The sequence below is a fragment of the Schistocerca piceifrons genome, chromosome 1, assembly GCF_021461385.2.
Source record: "Schistocerca piceifrons isolate TAMUIC-IGC-003096 chromosome 1, iqSchPice1.1, whole genome shotgun sequence".
In the NCBI taxonomy this organism is placed as follows: Eukaryota; Metazoa; Arthropoda; class Insecta; order Orthoptera; family Acrididae; genus Schistocerca; species Schistocerca piceifrons.
Genome location: NC_060138.1, coordinates 1074047556 through 1074063121, shown reverse-complemented (window position 1 = coordinate 1074063121; position 15566 = coordinate 1074047556).

Below are 15566 nucleotides of genomic sequence, written 5' to 3'. Positions count from 1 at the left end.
GGCAGAGGAAGATCAGCAGCTGGTAGGTCAGCGATTGGTCAACCTCGCGTGGTTCTACACACTTGAAAGGCCAGTATTTTTGCTTTAAGGTTTAAATGTGGCACTGGAAGAGCGTCGCAGTTCAGAAGTATGCACTTCACACATGAAAAGCACACTCACTATATCAAGGTGGCATATCCACTGTATCTCTGCCACGGATCGCTATAAAACTGTTTTCCTGAAATACGATACTATGCTATAGTGAGGAATAGTCGACAAATGATAGCATATTTTCTATATGGAATGTTGCGATGACTGCAGAACAAGGTATCTTTTGTCAAAAGACATTTGGCACACTACAGTTTCGAAATTAAAAGAATTAGAAAATTTCTGAAACAGAGGGTATATTCTAGAAGAAGTAATAAGCCTGAGAATTAGACTCCCCAACGCATTTCAGACACGCCAGTAAGAGGTGGGCCATGAGATATCGCCTGCAGGTGCAGGATGTGTATTTCAACAACTGCGAGAAATTCGTACAGCGGTGCAAAGTAGTGCAGTGCTGCTCTGTCTGGACGGACGTTATCGTTCATGAAACTGAACGGCAAATGTCGATGCGGTTACCTCTTAGGTATATCATCCTCGTTTCTTAGGCTATTAAGAATATTCTTCGACGAGAGTCATTGTGCAATATGAAACAGGAGTCGTCTGTGAAGAGCATAATTTCCCATTCACTCATGGTACGCATTAGATACTGGCGACACCACAACTAACGGCCCCGAATCGTCAGAAATTTGACTGTAACTCTTACTGTCTGACATCCGGTACTCTGCTCTCTTAAAGTTCGTCTACCGGTGCTGGTTACAGGCTTTCACTCGGTCTGTGAGACGCTCTCGGGTAGCTCAGTTGGCCACACCCTGTCTATGTAATTCAGGTATCTCAGTTCAAGCCCGGATCCGACGCACAGCTTTAATTTTTCACACATAATCCACTCTGAATTTATTCCATATAGGGTGGAACAGTAGGATCTCCTTTCGATCACAATATTTTTTGTGGATAAACCTATCTGAATTTGGGGGAATTTGTGGTAAGTTTCAATGGGACCAAGCTGCTGAGGTCATCGATCCCTAGGTTTAAACTAACTTACGATAAGAACAACACAAAAACACCCGTGCCCGAGGGAGGACTCGACCTCCGACGGGGTGAGCTGCGCGATCAGTGGCATGGCACCCTAGACAGCGCGGCTACCCCGCACGGCTATTTGACTCATGTTCCGTCTATGGAAATAATCAGATTCTTAGAACAGAAGGTTAGGAATAAGAATCGCAGTTGTTCAGAAAATTAGAAAGGTCCATTACGACGAAGACTTTATAGAAGGAGCAGGTCCTCGAAACGGGGAAGGAAATCCACCGTTTGCTTTTAAAGTACGTATCCCTAAATTCGTCTTAAAGGTGTTTGGGAACTCACGGAAAACTTAAATCTGCTGGGGAGAAAAGGCTGGTCATAGTGGCTGGTAAAAAAATAATAATAATAATAATAATAATAATAATAATAATAATAATAACAATAATAATAATTTAAACAACTGTTGTAAATACCGTAGACTTTGGATTACAGATAAACAAAGCAAAGACGGAAATAAAAGCAAACAGCTGAAAGGAGAATAGCAAAGCACCAAACATTAGAACTGCTTAGTACTGCGGAGGACACAGTAGCAGAATAAATTAAAGAACTGAGGAAACTGGGGCTAATGGTGGGATGGGAGTGATGTGTGGGGTGGCGGGGGGAGGGGGTTTGTTGACATCAAAGGTAAAACAGGTCAAACGCAACAGAGGAAAAGTTTCGATAACCTGACTTCAGAAGCGCAGCATTTAATGGCTATAAAATATGGACCGAGGGTATGCCGAAGAAGAAAGTTCTGAAAACATCTGAAATGTACCGTAGTGCTGTAAAAGAATGCCAAAAAACAAAAAAATGTGGGAACGAAGCCGTTCAGATAATGGGGATATGGCCTGAGCTTCATGGGTAGACATAAAAAGATCAGCACAGTGTTTGAAGTGGTGGAGAACAACATCAAACCACTCCAAGTTAGTTCGCTTTAAAGGGGAAAACATGTGACACCAAGCACGCATGTTGGCTTATCTTTGAGTGCAGCTGTTTCTTTGAAACGTGGAATAAAAGAGAAGACAGCTTGAGTTTGGGAACCACCTCACCCAGTCTCAACTCGCTAGGATGTGACTGAAAAGATACGAGTTTTATAGTGAACCGAAAACTCAGACATCCATACAACGGCAACGAATAACAAGTGAAGGAAAGGAAGATTAACCTCTTGAGGTCCGTATGAGACGGTTTCCTGGCTCAAACGATCGAGGGAAAGGTCAATCATAACCACACTGTATCATCCATTCTGGAATTAGTTTGAGATCATTTAGGACGAACATCGGTCATATGAAGCCGTTTCTTCCACGGCAGTAATTAAGTGTATCAACTAATGAGACCACATCGCTTACTGTAGTTTATCTGTCGTGTGAAGATCAGTGCCAGCAAAGTCAACAGAATGAACGAACACACTTGTAGCTTCCGCACCAATGATTTGAAGTAACCTTGCATTTGCTCACCAGGGGCATTGCCCTGATACACCCGTTTTTACTTGCTCTGCACAACGGAAGCCATTACTTGCGGCTTACCTCCTTGGTCACGCAATGGTTTTTCTCAGTACGTGGCTAATTTGCTGAGACAGTGGTGCCGACATCTTCACTCTTCACTCGGAGCTACAAGTTTTTCTGTTTTATCTGTAGTGTAGTTGCCTTTCTAAAGCCCCAGGGTAAAATTTGTATCCTGTAATCGTAATTTACACAACTAGGAAGTGTTGATGAGATCGGGTGGGAAGAATAAAATTTTAGATTACTCCGTATTTTAGTAGCTTTAAGAATACTGTATTTTCTGTTACCTGCAACAGCAGTATCACTTATTTGTGGTTCGGTACCTCAATGCTGCCAAACTATGTATTCAATGACAATCACGATCCCCGGTTAGTTATACGGTCTTTATCTGTCAATTTTCATTTTTTTCACTTGTGGCTATGTTTGTCAATGTGAAAAATGCCGAGATGAACCGTGGTTTTCGGTCCAGCTTAAACTGATAGCCCCCCTACAACTTGCTGCGTTAGTCAGTTCGAAGGATGGCAATGGAATATCACTTCTGATTCGGAGTCTTTGTTAAATTGTCGGTTCCTATAACTGGTTGAGTAAAGAAGCTGAAAGGCAGGGGGAAGGTAACGATATACCATTTCCAACAGAACCGTGGCTATTAAAGTATTGTCAAGTTCAAACAAAACTTCAGGCTGATGACAGTAGTACCTTTTTAGGATTTCGTGCCTCAGCCGGTAAAAACGGAACCCTGATTGGATCACATACATTGTCACTCTGTACGACTGTTAAGAGCCCTCATGAATAGGTAGACGTGTCAAATGGAAATTTATGTCACATACTAAGGTCTATTTTCCCTTTGTAGTGTAAAATATTTAAGGTTCTAAGTTACCTTTGCAGTGTAAAACATTCAAGGTTCTAAGTCAATGAAAACAAAAGATACGACTATTTTATGTCAGATAATTTGATACTCGCCAACTCACTCATCAAAAGCTATAAGGTAGTTTCCGTTGACGCAGAATCATGACATCTGACAAGAAGCAAGGCTTTACAACACAAGTAAAGGAGAAAGTCCGAAAATGGTTAATTTGTAATTATATCCAGCTATCTGTCCTGTTGAAACCAGTTTTTATCACGAACGTGCAGACGTAACAAGTTGAAATTTATTTCACACACAGTAGCCTACGATCGCTTGGCAGCATAAAAAATTAAGCTTATAAATGAATGAAATCAATAATACGGCCATTTATGTCACGTATTTCTATGTCTTGGCAGTATAGATAGCGATATTGGGCAAATATCGTCGAAATTCTCGAGTCGCGGGATGGATGAAGTATCTACGTACTAAGTATGTACGGAAACCTCGGTGCGCGGGTCCCAGGCGCACTTATCCCAACTTATTTTTAAGAAGCTCTGTAAGAGATTCCCACGATATTTGTTATTTCTGCTGCCTGTCCTTTCCGACATGTCCGAAAGAACAGACACCACATATATAAGGCGAGACGGCCAATGATCTCTTCAGTGCAGATGCACACCAGGCTCTAGCTCTTTTTGGGAATGGGGAAATGCCGTGAATAATGTGGACAGTAGGCAAAGAGCACAACATTAGTAGCGTGTGGATTTGCATCTGACGGGAGGCGTACCAGGGTAACTCGTGCAGTTACAATGACGACTGTGTTTGAGAAATTCAGTGGACGCCGGCACGGTAGCTCAGTATGTTCGGTCAGAGCCGGCAGATGGTGGCCGAGCAGTTCTAGGCGCTTCAGTCAGGAATCGCGCGACCGCTACGGTCGCAGGTTCGAATCCTGCCTCGGGCATGGATGTGTGTGATGTCCTTAGTTAGGTTTAAGTAGTTCTAACAAGGGAACCTCCCCATCTCACCCCCCTCAGAATTAGTTATAAGTTGGTACAGTGGATAGGCCTTGAAAATCTGAACACAGATAAATCAAGAAAACAGGAAGAAGTTGTGTGGAACTATGAAAAAATAAACAAAATATACAAACTGAGTAGTCCATGTGTAAGATATGCAGCATCCAGGTTAACCGTTAACCAATGAGCGCGGTGGTCCCGTGGTTAGCGTGTGCAGTTGTGGAATGAAAGGTCCTTGGTTCAAGCCTTCCCTCGGGGGATAATTTTAATTTTTTACTTGCAGACAATTATCAAAGTTCAGGCACTCACATATAATCAACTTCGCTCTCCAAAATTCCAGGACATGTTCAGATTTGCTTGGACATATGCAGCATTTGACGGTCTACACACGGAAAAATTTGAAAACATTAAAAACATATGTTTTGACAGAGCACAGACAAAACTGTGCGACTGTGAAACTGTTGCTCTTATGTTTTCACACTTTTTTGGGAGTGATTATCACATCCACAAGAAAACCTAAATTGGGCAAGGTAGAAGAATCTTTTTACCCATTCACCAAGTGTACAAGTTAGGTGGGTCGACAACATATTCCTGTCATGTGACGCACATGCCGTCACCAGTGTCGTATAGAATATATCAGACGTGTTTTCCTGTGGAGGAATCTGTTGACCTATGACCTTGCAATCAAATGTTTTCGGTTTCCATTGGACAGGCACGTCCTTTCGGCTACTAATCGCACGGTTTTGCGGTGCGGCCACAAAACACAGACACTAAACTTATTACACTGAACAGAGACGTCAGATCATAACTTTGCAAAAATAAAGAAAGTAAAATTTTAACTCGAGGGAATATTTGAACCACGGACCTCTCGCTCCGCAGAAGCTCACGTTAACCACGGGACCACCGAGCTCCTGAACTCCGACTCTCCTAGATGTTGCCTGTGTTGCACATGGACTACTTAGTTTGTATATTTTGCTTAGTTTTTTCATAGTTCCACACAACTTCTTCCTGTTTTCTCGATCGATCTGTGTTCAGTTTTTCAAGGCCTATCCATTGTGCCAACTTACAACTAAATCTGAGGGGGGTGCGATGGGGAGGTTCCCTTGTAAGTTCTAGGGGACTGATGACCTGAGATGTTAAGTCCCACAGTGCTCAGGGCCATTTGAACCATTTTGTTTGGTCATAAGGCTCGTTGTTCTATTTAAAAAAAAATGCTGAGTGGAACGGATCAACGATGAAATTGTGAAACTGAACGGATGTCATGTGACATTCGTACAACCAAATGCAACGAATAGAGTGATGAAAGGAAAAAAGAAATCTCGTTGTATGATAACATTAAAGAATGTGGTCAGAGCGTCTGTATAGTAAGAAGGAGACCAGGGTTCGAATCCCGGTCTGGTAAAAATTTTCAATTTTCCCCATTGATTTCAGCCAATGTCGGCTCGCCGACGGTATCTGTAACTCCTTTGTTTCTTGAATTCCGATGATTTCATTGATTAAACCTTTGTGTTCACGCACTGTTTGTTAACCTCTTCACTTTATTACTTTTAAGCTATATCTATAATCTACAAGATGATACTGTATGTTTATGAAGCGTCATACCCTATAACGCCAATTGGTTATGAGGAAAGTTTCTTGAAAACCATCGTTGAGGCTGTCGATTTAAATGATTTCCTTCTTAGGTGGCTAAAACAGCTCATATAAAAAAATTTCTGTCCACATAGCACGGTAATTGCATTACCTTGACAAATTTTAGGCTTTCTTTAGATTATTGCAACAAAAATAATAACAAAGAGCCATTCCGGAGGTATGATTCCACGTGATGAATGCTGATAGTATCGAGCCACAACAGAGCATTCGGAAGTCTGTATGTTTACCAGTGACCGCTGATGAAATAGAAGCGTAACTGCTTTATTGTTTATTACTTGGTGCGATTCTGATATAGGGCTGGAGAATATCTCTGTGGTGGACAATTGGAAACAATTTACGTTTATTACTAAGAAATTCCATCACTGCACTGGAAAAGTATTTTATTTATTACCAGCAAATTAAATTTATTTATGTCGAGGTTCAACTGCCGGTCCTTACACCAAGCACTAATCATCTAAAGGTCTCTCCTGCATTTCGTTGCAATTCTCTAATATTCCCATTTTTATATGTGCGCAACAGCAACATCCGTGAAAGCCACATGGAACTTCCGATGTGCCTGCAGATCATTTATGTACGTCGTGAATAGTAACAACTCTATGACAGTTTTCTCGGGTACTCCCGTAGTGTTACGTCTTATTTCGTCATCTTAAGAACAACGTGTTGATCTCTATTTGTTAGGAAGTCCTAAATCTAGTCACAAATTTGGACTGATATTTCGGGCGTCCATGGCTTTTTTTCCCCCGACTAAGTGACTGTACTAAACTGTACAGTGTTCAAGTTACTTATTTAGCTTTTTCTGTGCGCGTTCATAATTTCATTCTTTAATCAAAATTTTCAAATGTGTGGGAATTCCTAAGGGACCAAACTGCTAAGGTCTTCGGTCCCTAGACTTGGACACTACTAAAACTAACTTAAGCTAACTTATGCTAAGAACAACACACACACCCATGCCCGAGGGAACCTCCAGCGGAAGGGGCTGCGCAGTCCGTGACAGGACGCCTCAAACCGCGCGGCCACTCCCCGCGGCTTCATTATTTCTTTGTTTATCTCAGTACTTAAGAGGTTTAATGTCTCCTTTTAGGAGCTGTGAAGTTTAGATTCGCAGAGTCTGTACCGCACTTGTCATTTCTTTTGAATGGCCAGTTACGCAGCTCACTAAGGCGTCAGCCTCCGTTAGCGGACATCAGGATAGTACCAGGCTACACAGCTATCTCTGTGGGCTTCTGTGTTTAATTCTTAAGTCAGTAGTTTCAGGATGGCTCAAATGGCTCTGAGCACTATGGGACTTAACTTCTGAGGTCATCAGTCCCCTAGAACTTAGAACTACTTAAACCTAACTAACCTAAGGACATTACACACATCCATGCCCGAGGCAGGATTCGAACCTGCGACCGTAGCGGTCACGCGGTTCCAAACTGAAGCGCTTAGAACCGCACGGCCACACCGGCCGCCCGTTTCAGGATGCATAGGACGTGGATGCATAGGGCGTGTGCATGCCGTGTGCAGATGCAGGACGACCAGACCGCAGTTCGCGAAAAGCGTAAGGCGTTTTTGGGCGCGTTCAGCCGCCTTCTGGCTGCTCTCTCGGGGTGTAGGGGCGCCGCGTCGCATGACAGACCTAAGATGTTTGTTTCGCCCACGAGCTCTGCCGCTGAGGCATCAAGCTTACCCAACGCGAGGGATCCGCAGTTGCCGCACTGGGGTGGTGGGCGGTAACGCGTTAGCCTTGTTCGTGGGGAATCAGTGTGGAGGCGAACCGTCTGGCCTCGCTCGTTCACTCTGTGAATGATCAGGTGGCCGCTCCTTCAACAGGGTCTGAACAGGTACACGAGGGGAGTGGTTTACCTGTTGAGGTCATCAGTCCCCTAGACTTAGAACTACTTAAACCTAACTAACCTAAGGACATCACACGCATCCGTGCCTGAGGCAGGATTCGAAACTGCGACCGCAGCAGCAGCGCGGTTCCATATTGAAGCGCCTACAACCGCTCGGCCACGGCGGCCGGCGGCCGGCTAATGACTCTTACGAAAGATCGTCAGTCGATACGTAGAGAGCGAAATAAGATCCCTTACAGAGTAAAGACACTTCGGCTGTCAAAATTTTAACAGTAAAAAAATAAAGTTTCTGAATTTGCTACCGTCCATGAAGGTTGTCACGTTCAAATTACTCTCGTAACCGAGAGCTAGCTGAAACCTGAATTAGAAAGCTCTGAAATATTTATCGAGACATGGAACGTATATCTAAGAGACAAATTAGACGCCATAGGAGGGGCCTGTTCATTGCAGTCGACAAAATATTGTCCATTGAGCTCCAAATTGAGTCTTCTGTGAAGTTGTCTAGACGCGAGTAACAGCCTTAGGTGAACTCAGGTTAATTATCCGATGTTTTACCAGTCGACTGATTCCTCCGTGAGAGTCTTACAAGTATTCAAAGAAAGTAAATAGAAGACCACCTACAGCCGTAAATTTTGAACGCTTTGTTAAGTTAGCGGTTACGATGTTATATTACATCGTCATCAGGCCCCTTGACAAAAGTAGATCGGATTACATGCACTTGCGATTACTCATTGTAGAAGCCATAATAAGATACCGGCGTCCGCAGATTTTTAGTATAAACGACGTAATCATTTCAAACTTCTACCGATGTCCGTAGATGCACGGTAGATGTACGAAGTGATCACGTATTTCATACCAGAAATCTTCTGACACCGATTATCTTATTATGGCTTCTACAATGACTATCCGCAACTAGATGTTATCCGATCTACTTTCGTCAGGGGGCCTGATGGCGACGTGTCATAACATCGAAACCAGCAGCGTAATAAAGAGTTTAAAATCTACCGCTGAAAGTGTACTGTTGTTTGCTCCAAATTGATCAGCTGACGTCTCAACCACCATCTTCTAAAAATAAGGTCATACAAAGATCATTGCAGAAAGTCTACACTCAGCAGTGCATAAATATCCAGAGACTGTGATATTAGTTAGAGGCGACTTTAACCTACCAGGTACAGACTGAGAAGTCTATGGATGCATTCAGGTGCTACGGACAGAAAGTCGAAGTCTTGTGAAGTAGTTTTGAACACGTTTTCCGAAATCTGTCCTGAGCAGATAGATCGATAGTCCACAAGCAATGGAGATATTTTACACCTTGTAGATACTAACATACCTCAAGTTACCGACAGTGTACAGACAAGGATTGGTGACCATGATGTCATCATGGCGGTGATGGTTAAGAAAATTTACTGGCGGAAGTAAAGCTGTGTCGACGGGCCGTGAGGCGTGCTTGGGTAGCTCAGATGGTAGAGTGCTTGCCCGGGGAAGGCAAAGGTCCCGAGTTCGAATCTTGGTCTGACACACAGTTTTAATCTGCCAGGAAGTTTCAAAGTTCACAAATCCATCAAAGAGTCTGGATCAGTATTTTTGCTAGAAAGAGCAGACAAGCACATCTTAGCATCCCACTTAGTCAATGAATCGACGTCGTATACTTCCAGTATGACGGACACAGAGCGGCGAAGTATAAGTGGATTAAGGACGGAAAACATCCAGAGTGGTTTAACAAATTTCGGAAAATGCCAAGGAACAGAGACCATTGCACTCTCGGTTGAAAAAGAACGCGCCAGTGACTACAGGTAAAAGTTTGTAGAAATCCGTCCATCTGTAAAAAGGTCTATGCGCGAAGCATATTCATTCTACAGCCATAGCTTAGCAAAATATCGTGCCAAAAACCCGAGAAAATTCTGGTCCTACGTAAAATCGCTAAATAATGGGTCGGAGGTTTCTATAAGGGACTCTAGGAGGATACAAAATGACCTAGAAAAAATTATAGCTGGGGTGATGAACGGCAGGTTGCTCCAAATGTAGAAACATGCATAAAGCAGACAACATATAGAACGTTAGTGCGATCCATTCGTGAGTACCGCACCAGTGTTTGGAATCCCCACCAGATCGGATTAGAGGAAGACCTCGAAGCAATTCAGAGGCGAGCCTATAGATTTGTTACCGAAACACTATTGTGAAAATTTATAGAGCCGGTATTTGAAGCTGACTCAGATGGTTCTAATGGCTCTGAGCATTATGGGACTTAACTTCTGAGGTCATCAGTCCCCTAGAACTTAGAACTACGTAAACCTAACTAACCTAAGAACATCACACACATCCATGCCCGAGGCAGGGTTCGAACATGCGACCGTAGCGGTCGCGCGGTTCCAGACTGCAGCGCCTAGAACCGCTCGGCCACCCAGGCCGGCGTTGAAGCTGACTACACAACAATTTTGCTGCTGCCATCTTACATTTCGCCTAAGGACTGGGAAGATAAGAGAGATTGAGGCACGCGGAATATGTACATAGATGTAGGTCTTTTCCGGAAGGGAATAAACACTGCCTCAACATACTGCTTTCCGGACAAATAGAGTGAGCTATTGCTTTCTTTCGAATTCCATGATCGTTCCTCTAGAGGAGATTTTTCTTCTCCAAAATTGTTATAATACACGAATATAAATCGTGTTTCAGTCTGCATAAGAATATCTAGTTCATTCACGAAACCGAAAATAACGTTGCGTTACCATTTCTGGACGTGGAGATGTGCAGAACAGCGGATGGTACACTTGGATACAGAGTATACCGCACGCCAACCTACATAAATCGGTATCTGCACACCGGGAGCCACCAGAACTCATCTCAGAAGTATTCAGCTCTGCTCACATTGAGTGCCCGCGCCTACCCAATAAGTGACGTTAACGACATCAAAGAAGAACTGAGGGACCTACATCACACGTTTCGCGCCAATGGTTATGACAATAGCATTACAAGAAATTCCACCAAGACTATCCGAAATAAAACAAGAAAGGAAGGCAAGGAAGAGGAACTTCAGTTAGTGCACGGGCGTCGGTGAAAGGTTAGAGGCTGGGCAACATCCTCCGCCTACGACATTTCAGTCCGATTTCTCGCAGTAGCCGCAGGATCCACAACATGGTGCGTACAACCAAGGATGCGTCAACAAAGTAAATACTGCAGGAGCATATTAACTGCGTGTGAGTCTGGAGCTGCCAACGTAGGCGAGACAGGGAGACCAGTTAGCACACGAGTAGCACAACATGAACGCTATGTGTGATTACCACAGCACAGTAAATCTGCCACAGCGGAACACCACTTTGAGTGCCGACAGCCTCTCTTTTTCCAGGAAGCTCATATGCTGGCGGAAGAGTCGTGGACGCGCCAGTGCGAGCTGAGACAAGCTAATGAGATTATTAAGGAGCCTGACAACATCAGTAGAGAGGACGGCTGCAAACTTCCGGCGTTCTGGCTGCCGGCTGTCCCTGTCCAAGTGGGCGCGAGCGCTCGCGGGGCAGAAGCCTCACCGGCTACGCAGGCGACAGACAGTTGTAGAGGGACTGTAACTGCCGCAACACCAGGAAGAAAATATGCCAATACATGCCCACCAGAAAACAAGCAGTGATTTGCAGAGTATCGCCAACCACTAACAAGCCGGCTAGCCCACCCACGAACAACTTCTTTCCTACCCTCTCCCTTTCTTCATGACTAGCCTATTCTATTCTAGGGCCAATAAAGTTTCACAATCAAGATGTATTAACACCAATCGTCTGCAATAAATAGATGGACCTTTCCTCCACCAAACTAGTCTGGCCCTAAGGAAGGCCGGTGTAATACGCTCGAAACGTGGGTTTTACAGTTTGTGCAACGCCCAGAATAATTTTAATCATAATGACAGAAGCCACAGAAGTCTATGTATTTATGTTTCTCGACTGTACAGAATAATATGCGTCAATTGTAACGTCCCCTTAGAAAAATTAATGAATTACTGTGCTAATAAATATCTTACGTTATCTGATTGTCAAACAGCTGAGCACAACTGAACGTACTCAGACATTCACTGAAGTGACACACAATACTTTTAGCGCAACGCAATCTGACTTTCAGTAATCCCTACAAAAGACTGGCCCTGACTAACATTAACCTATACCTTTCACAAATCACTTAAAAAATGGTTCAAATGGCTCTGAGCACTATGGGACTTAACATCTGAGGTCATCAGTCCCCTAGAACTTAGAACTACTTACACTTAACTAACCTAAGGACATCACACACATCCATGCCCGAGGCAGGATTCGAACCTGCGACCGTAGCGGTCACGCGGTTCCTGACTGAAGCGCCTAGAACCGCTCGGCCACACCGGCCCTCCACAAATCACTTACCTCACAAAAATCTTCGTTACTCGAACTACTGCAATACAGCGAGCGCCACTACTGCCAGCTAAATAAAAGATTCAAACTACTGAAGGCACTAACTACTGATAGGCATAGTTAGCAAACGAAAGATTTTGATAAAGAACAAACAATGGATTTACCTTAAAAGTGTTCAAAAGTCATAATATATATAGTAGTCCACGGCATCCAGTCTTACAAATTTACTGTCTCTGATGGACACACGTCCAGATCATCCGCTCTCAAAACTCCGCCATTTCTCTCCCCACATCCACCACTGCTGGCAGCTCACTTCCAACTGCGCAACGCTACGCGCTGTTAACAGCCAATTGCCCCCTACAATCTAGAGTATCTCAACAATGCCATCCAGCCACAGGTTGCACACAGCACAGCCAGTGATTTTCATACAGAGCGCTACGTGGCGTTACCAATATAAAAACCTAAACAGCCTACTTACACAATGTGCTTTCACATTTAGCGTTTTCTTATTCGCATCCTAACCATAGAACACCCCTCATCCTAACCCCAGTTCGCCGGCCGCTGTGACCGAGCGGTTCTAGGCGCTTCAGTCCGGAACCGCGCTACTGCTACGGTCGCAGGTTCGAATCCTGTCTCGGGCATGGATGTGTGTGATCCTTAGGTTTAACTAGTTCTAAGTCTAGGGGACTGATGACCTAAGATCTTAAGTCCCATAGTGTTCAGAGCCATTTGAACAATTTTTGAACCTAACCCCACATCCGTCGTACTTCACTGTTGGCACTACACATGATGGCAGGTAACGTTCGCTTTACATTCGCCAAACCCAAATCCTTCCATCTGATTGTCACTGAGTATACCGAGATTCATTCAAATCACTTGTGCAGTCATCTTAGTAATAACCACAGGAATTTGTTGTTCATGGGGAGCTGCTCGACTACTGTAACCTACCCTCCCCCCCCCTCCCCTCCTGTTCTTTTTAGCTACCTACGCACTATCACTGTACCAGCTGGACTACTGGTAGCACTTTGTAACCCACGAGTGATCCTTTCTTCTGATGCTTAACGGTCCCTACGGTCAATACATGAGGGCTGTGTGGTCTTGATTTAGGTATGGTTGTTACTTTGCCTTTGCGCTTCAGAATTACATCACCATCTGTTGCCTTGGGTTGCCTTAGAAGGGTACAAACGTCCTTGATGGTTTGTTACTCAGGTGACATACAGTGGCTGGTCCACGTTCGAAGTCACTGAGGCCCCCTGACGATTCTTTGTCTGTTACTTCTTCTCTACTGACAATATTCCTCGCCTCCTTTTATAATGGAAAGTCTACTTCTCATGACGTCTAGTAATTAATTCCGCACTACATATAGGTGGCTGGTTACTTTCGATCAGATATTGTAGTCCTATAATAATTATTTGTTCTGTACACGACCGATCTCTATATCCAATCGGGTAAAATGCATTTTTTGGTCCATTCATCTATGATATACATTTGCTAGATGAAAATCAAGTCTTTAGAATGAGCGATACAGAATTATGCAGATATTTCGCCAGATTCCGTTGTTTTAGCCGTATCAAAAAAATGGTTCAAATGGCTCTGAGCACTATGGGACTCAACTGCTGAGGTCATTAGTCCGCTAGAACTTAGAACTAGTTAAACCTAACTAACCTAAGGACATCACAAACATCCAAGCCCGAGGCAGGATTCGAACCTGCGACCGTAGAGGTCTTGCGGTTCCAGACTGCAGCACCTTTAACCGCACGGCCACTTCGGCCGGCTTTTAGCCGTATCGATATCCGTGAACACGTACCTCAATATCTGTCATTTGGGCGTACGTGCGATAGCTGAAAGGAGGAAGTGTGTTACCGATTTCGGTACTGAAACAATTTCTAAAGATTTAATTAGTTACTTCGGCCGTTTCTGTATAGCTTTCAAGTCATAAAAGTAAGAAAGAAACTGAAATAGATTAAGTCTGTTCGATTTTGATCCCAGAGCATTTATGTCACTCAGTAATACTGCCCCCCCCCCCCCCCCCCCGCTCCAAAGCAAATTAACATCGGTTTTCTTTTGGATAAATGCAACTAAAATATTTTTTATTATATTGATTAATATTAATTAATTTACTATTTTGACAGATTAATGTGTTGATTTTAGAATTCATTTATGTAGATTTTTTTCTACAAATAGTATTGATACTTTATTATTTATTTATGTTTATTTTAAATTTTCTTTTATTAGTTATTTGTGTTTTAATTAGTGTCGCTTTTTTAACTTTTTTGAAGCGAAAGGTTTTAGGTTATATTCAGATTCGTCACTAGCGACAAGAAAAAAGTTGAATATAAGTAGTTAAATAAGTGTGAAAAGGCAACAGGAAAATATTCCAATACTGTTTAACGTAGCAAAGTATAGGCTATTTCGGCCGAACCTCCACTCCTCTTAAGAATATATGCAGCTGAATACTGCTGTGGGACTAATACCGCGAGAGAAAGAGCACCACAGCCTGAGGGATGTAATACAGGTTGAAATTCTTTTTCTCTTGGTGGCGTACTCATCATATTAGAATGGTAGGTCCCACAACATGACTTATTCGCAAGTGCACTGTCCGAAAAAGACGTGCAAATTCCAGTGTCAGTCCCAATAAACCTTTAGATTTAAGAAAAAAAATGTTTCAAATGGCTCTAAGCACTATGGGACTTGACATCTGAGGTCATCAGTCCCCTAGACTTAGAAGTCTACTTAAACCTAACCAACCTAAGGACATCACACTCATCCATGCCCGAGGCAGGATTCGAACCTGCGACCGTAGCAGCAGCGCGATTCCGGACTGAAGCGGCTAGCACCGCTCGGCCACAGCGGCGGACTTTAAACTTTCACAAAGAAACTATAGCATCTACTCTGTCGCAGGAAAGGAACATTTTAAGTGACGCATCGAAGAGACAGCAACGAGCGCGGACAAAACAGTCATATGGCAGATGCAAGAAAATTATATAGCATCCTAGCTGAAGGAAGAAGTTAGCTCACGTAATGATTACGAGAGCATCAGATGTCCACGTGCGGAGTAGCCGACTGGCGACCTCTGGTTCTCACGGTCATGGTCGGTGTAGGAAACCTCTCAGGACAGAGCGACCTGCGTGGCCAGGCACCCATGTCACTTTTTTGCTTGCGACGGGGTGCCCCAACCTCTGGGGAAGTTCCTTCTCGGGCGGAGCGTATATAAACGTTGTGCA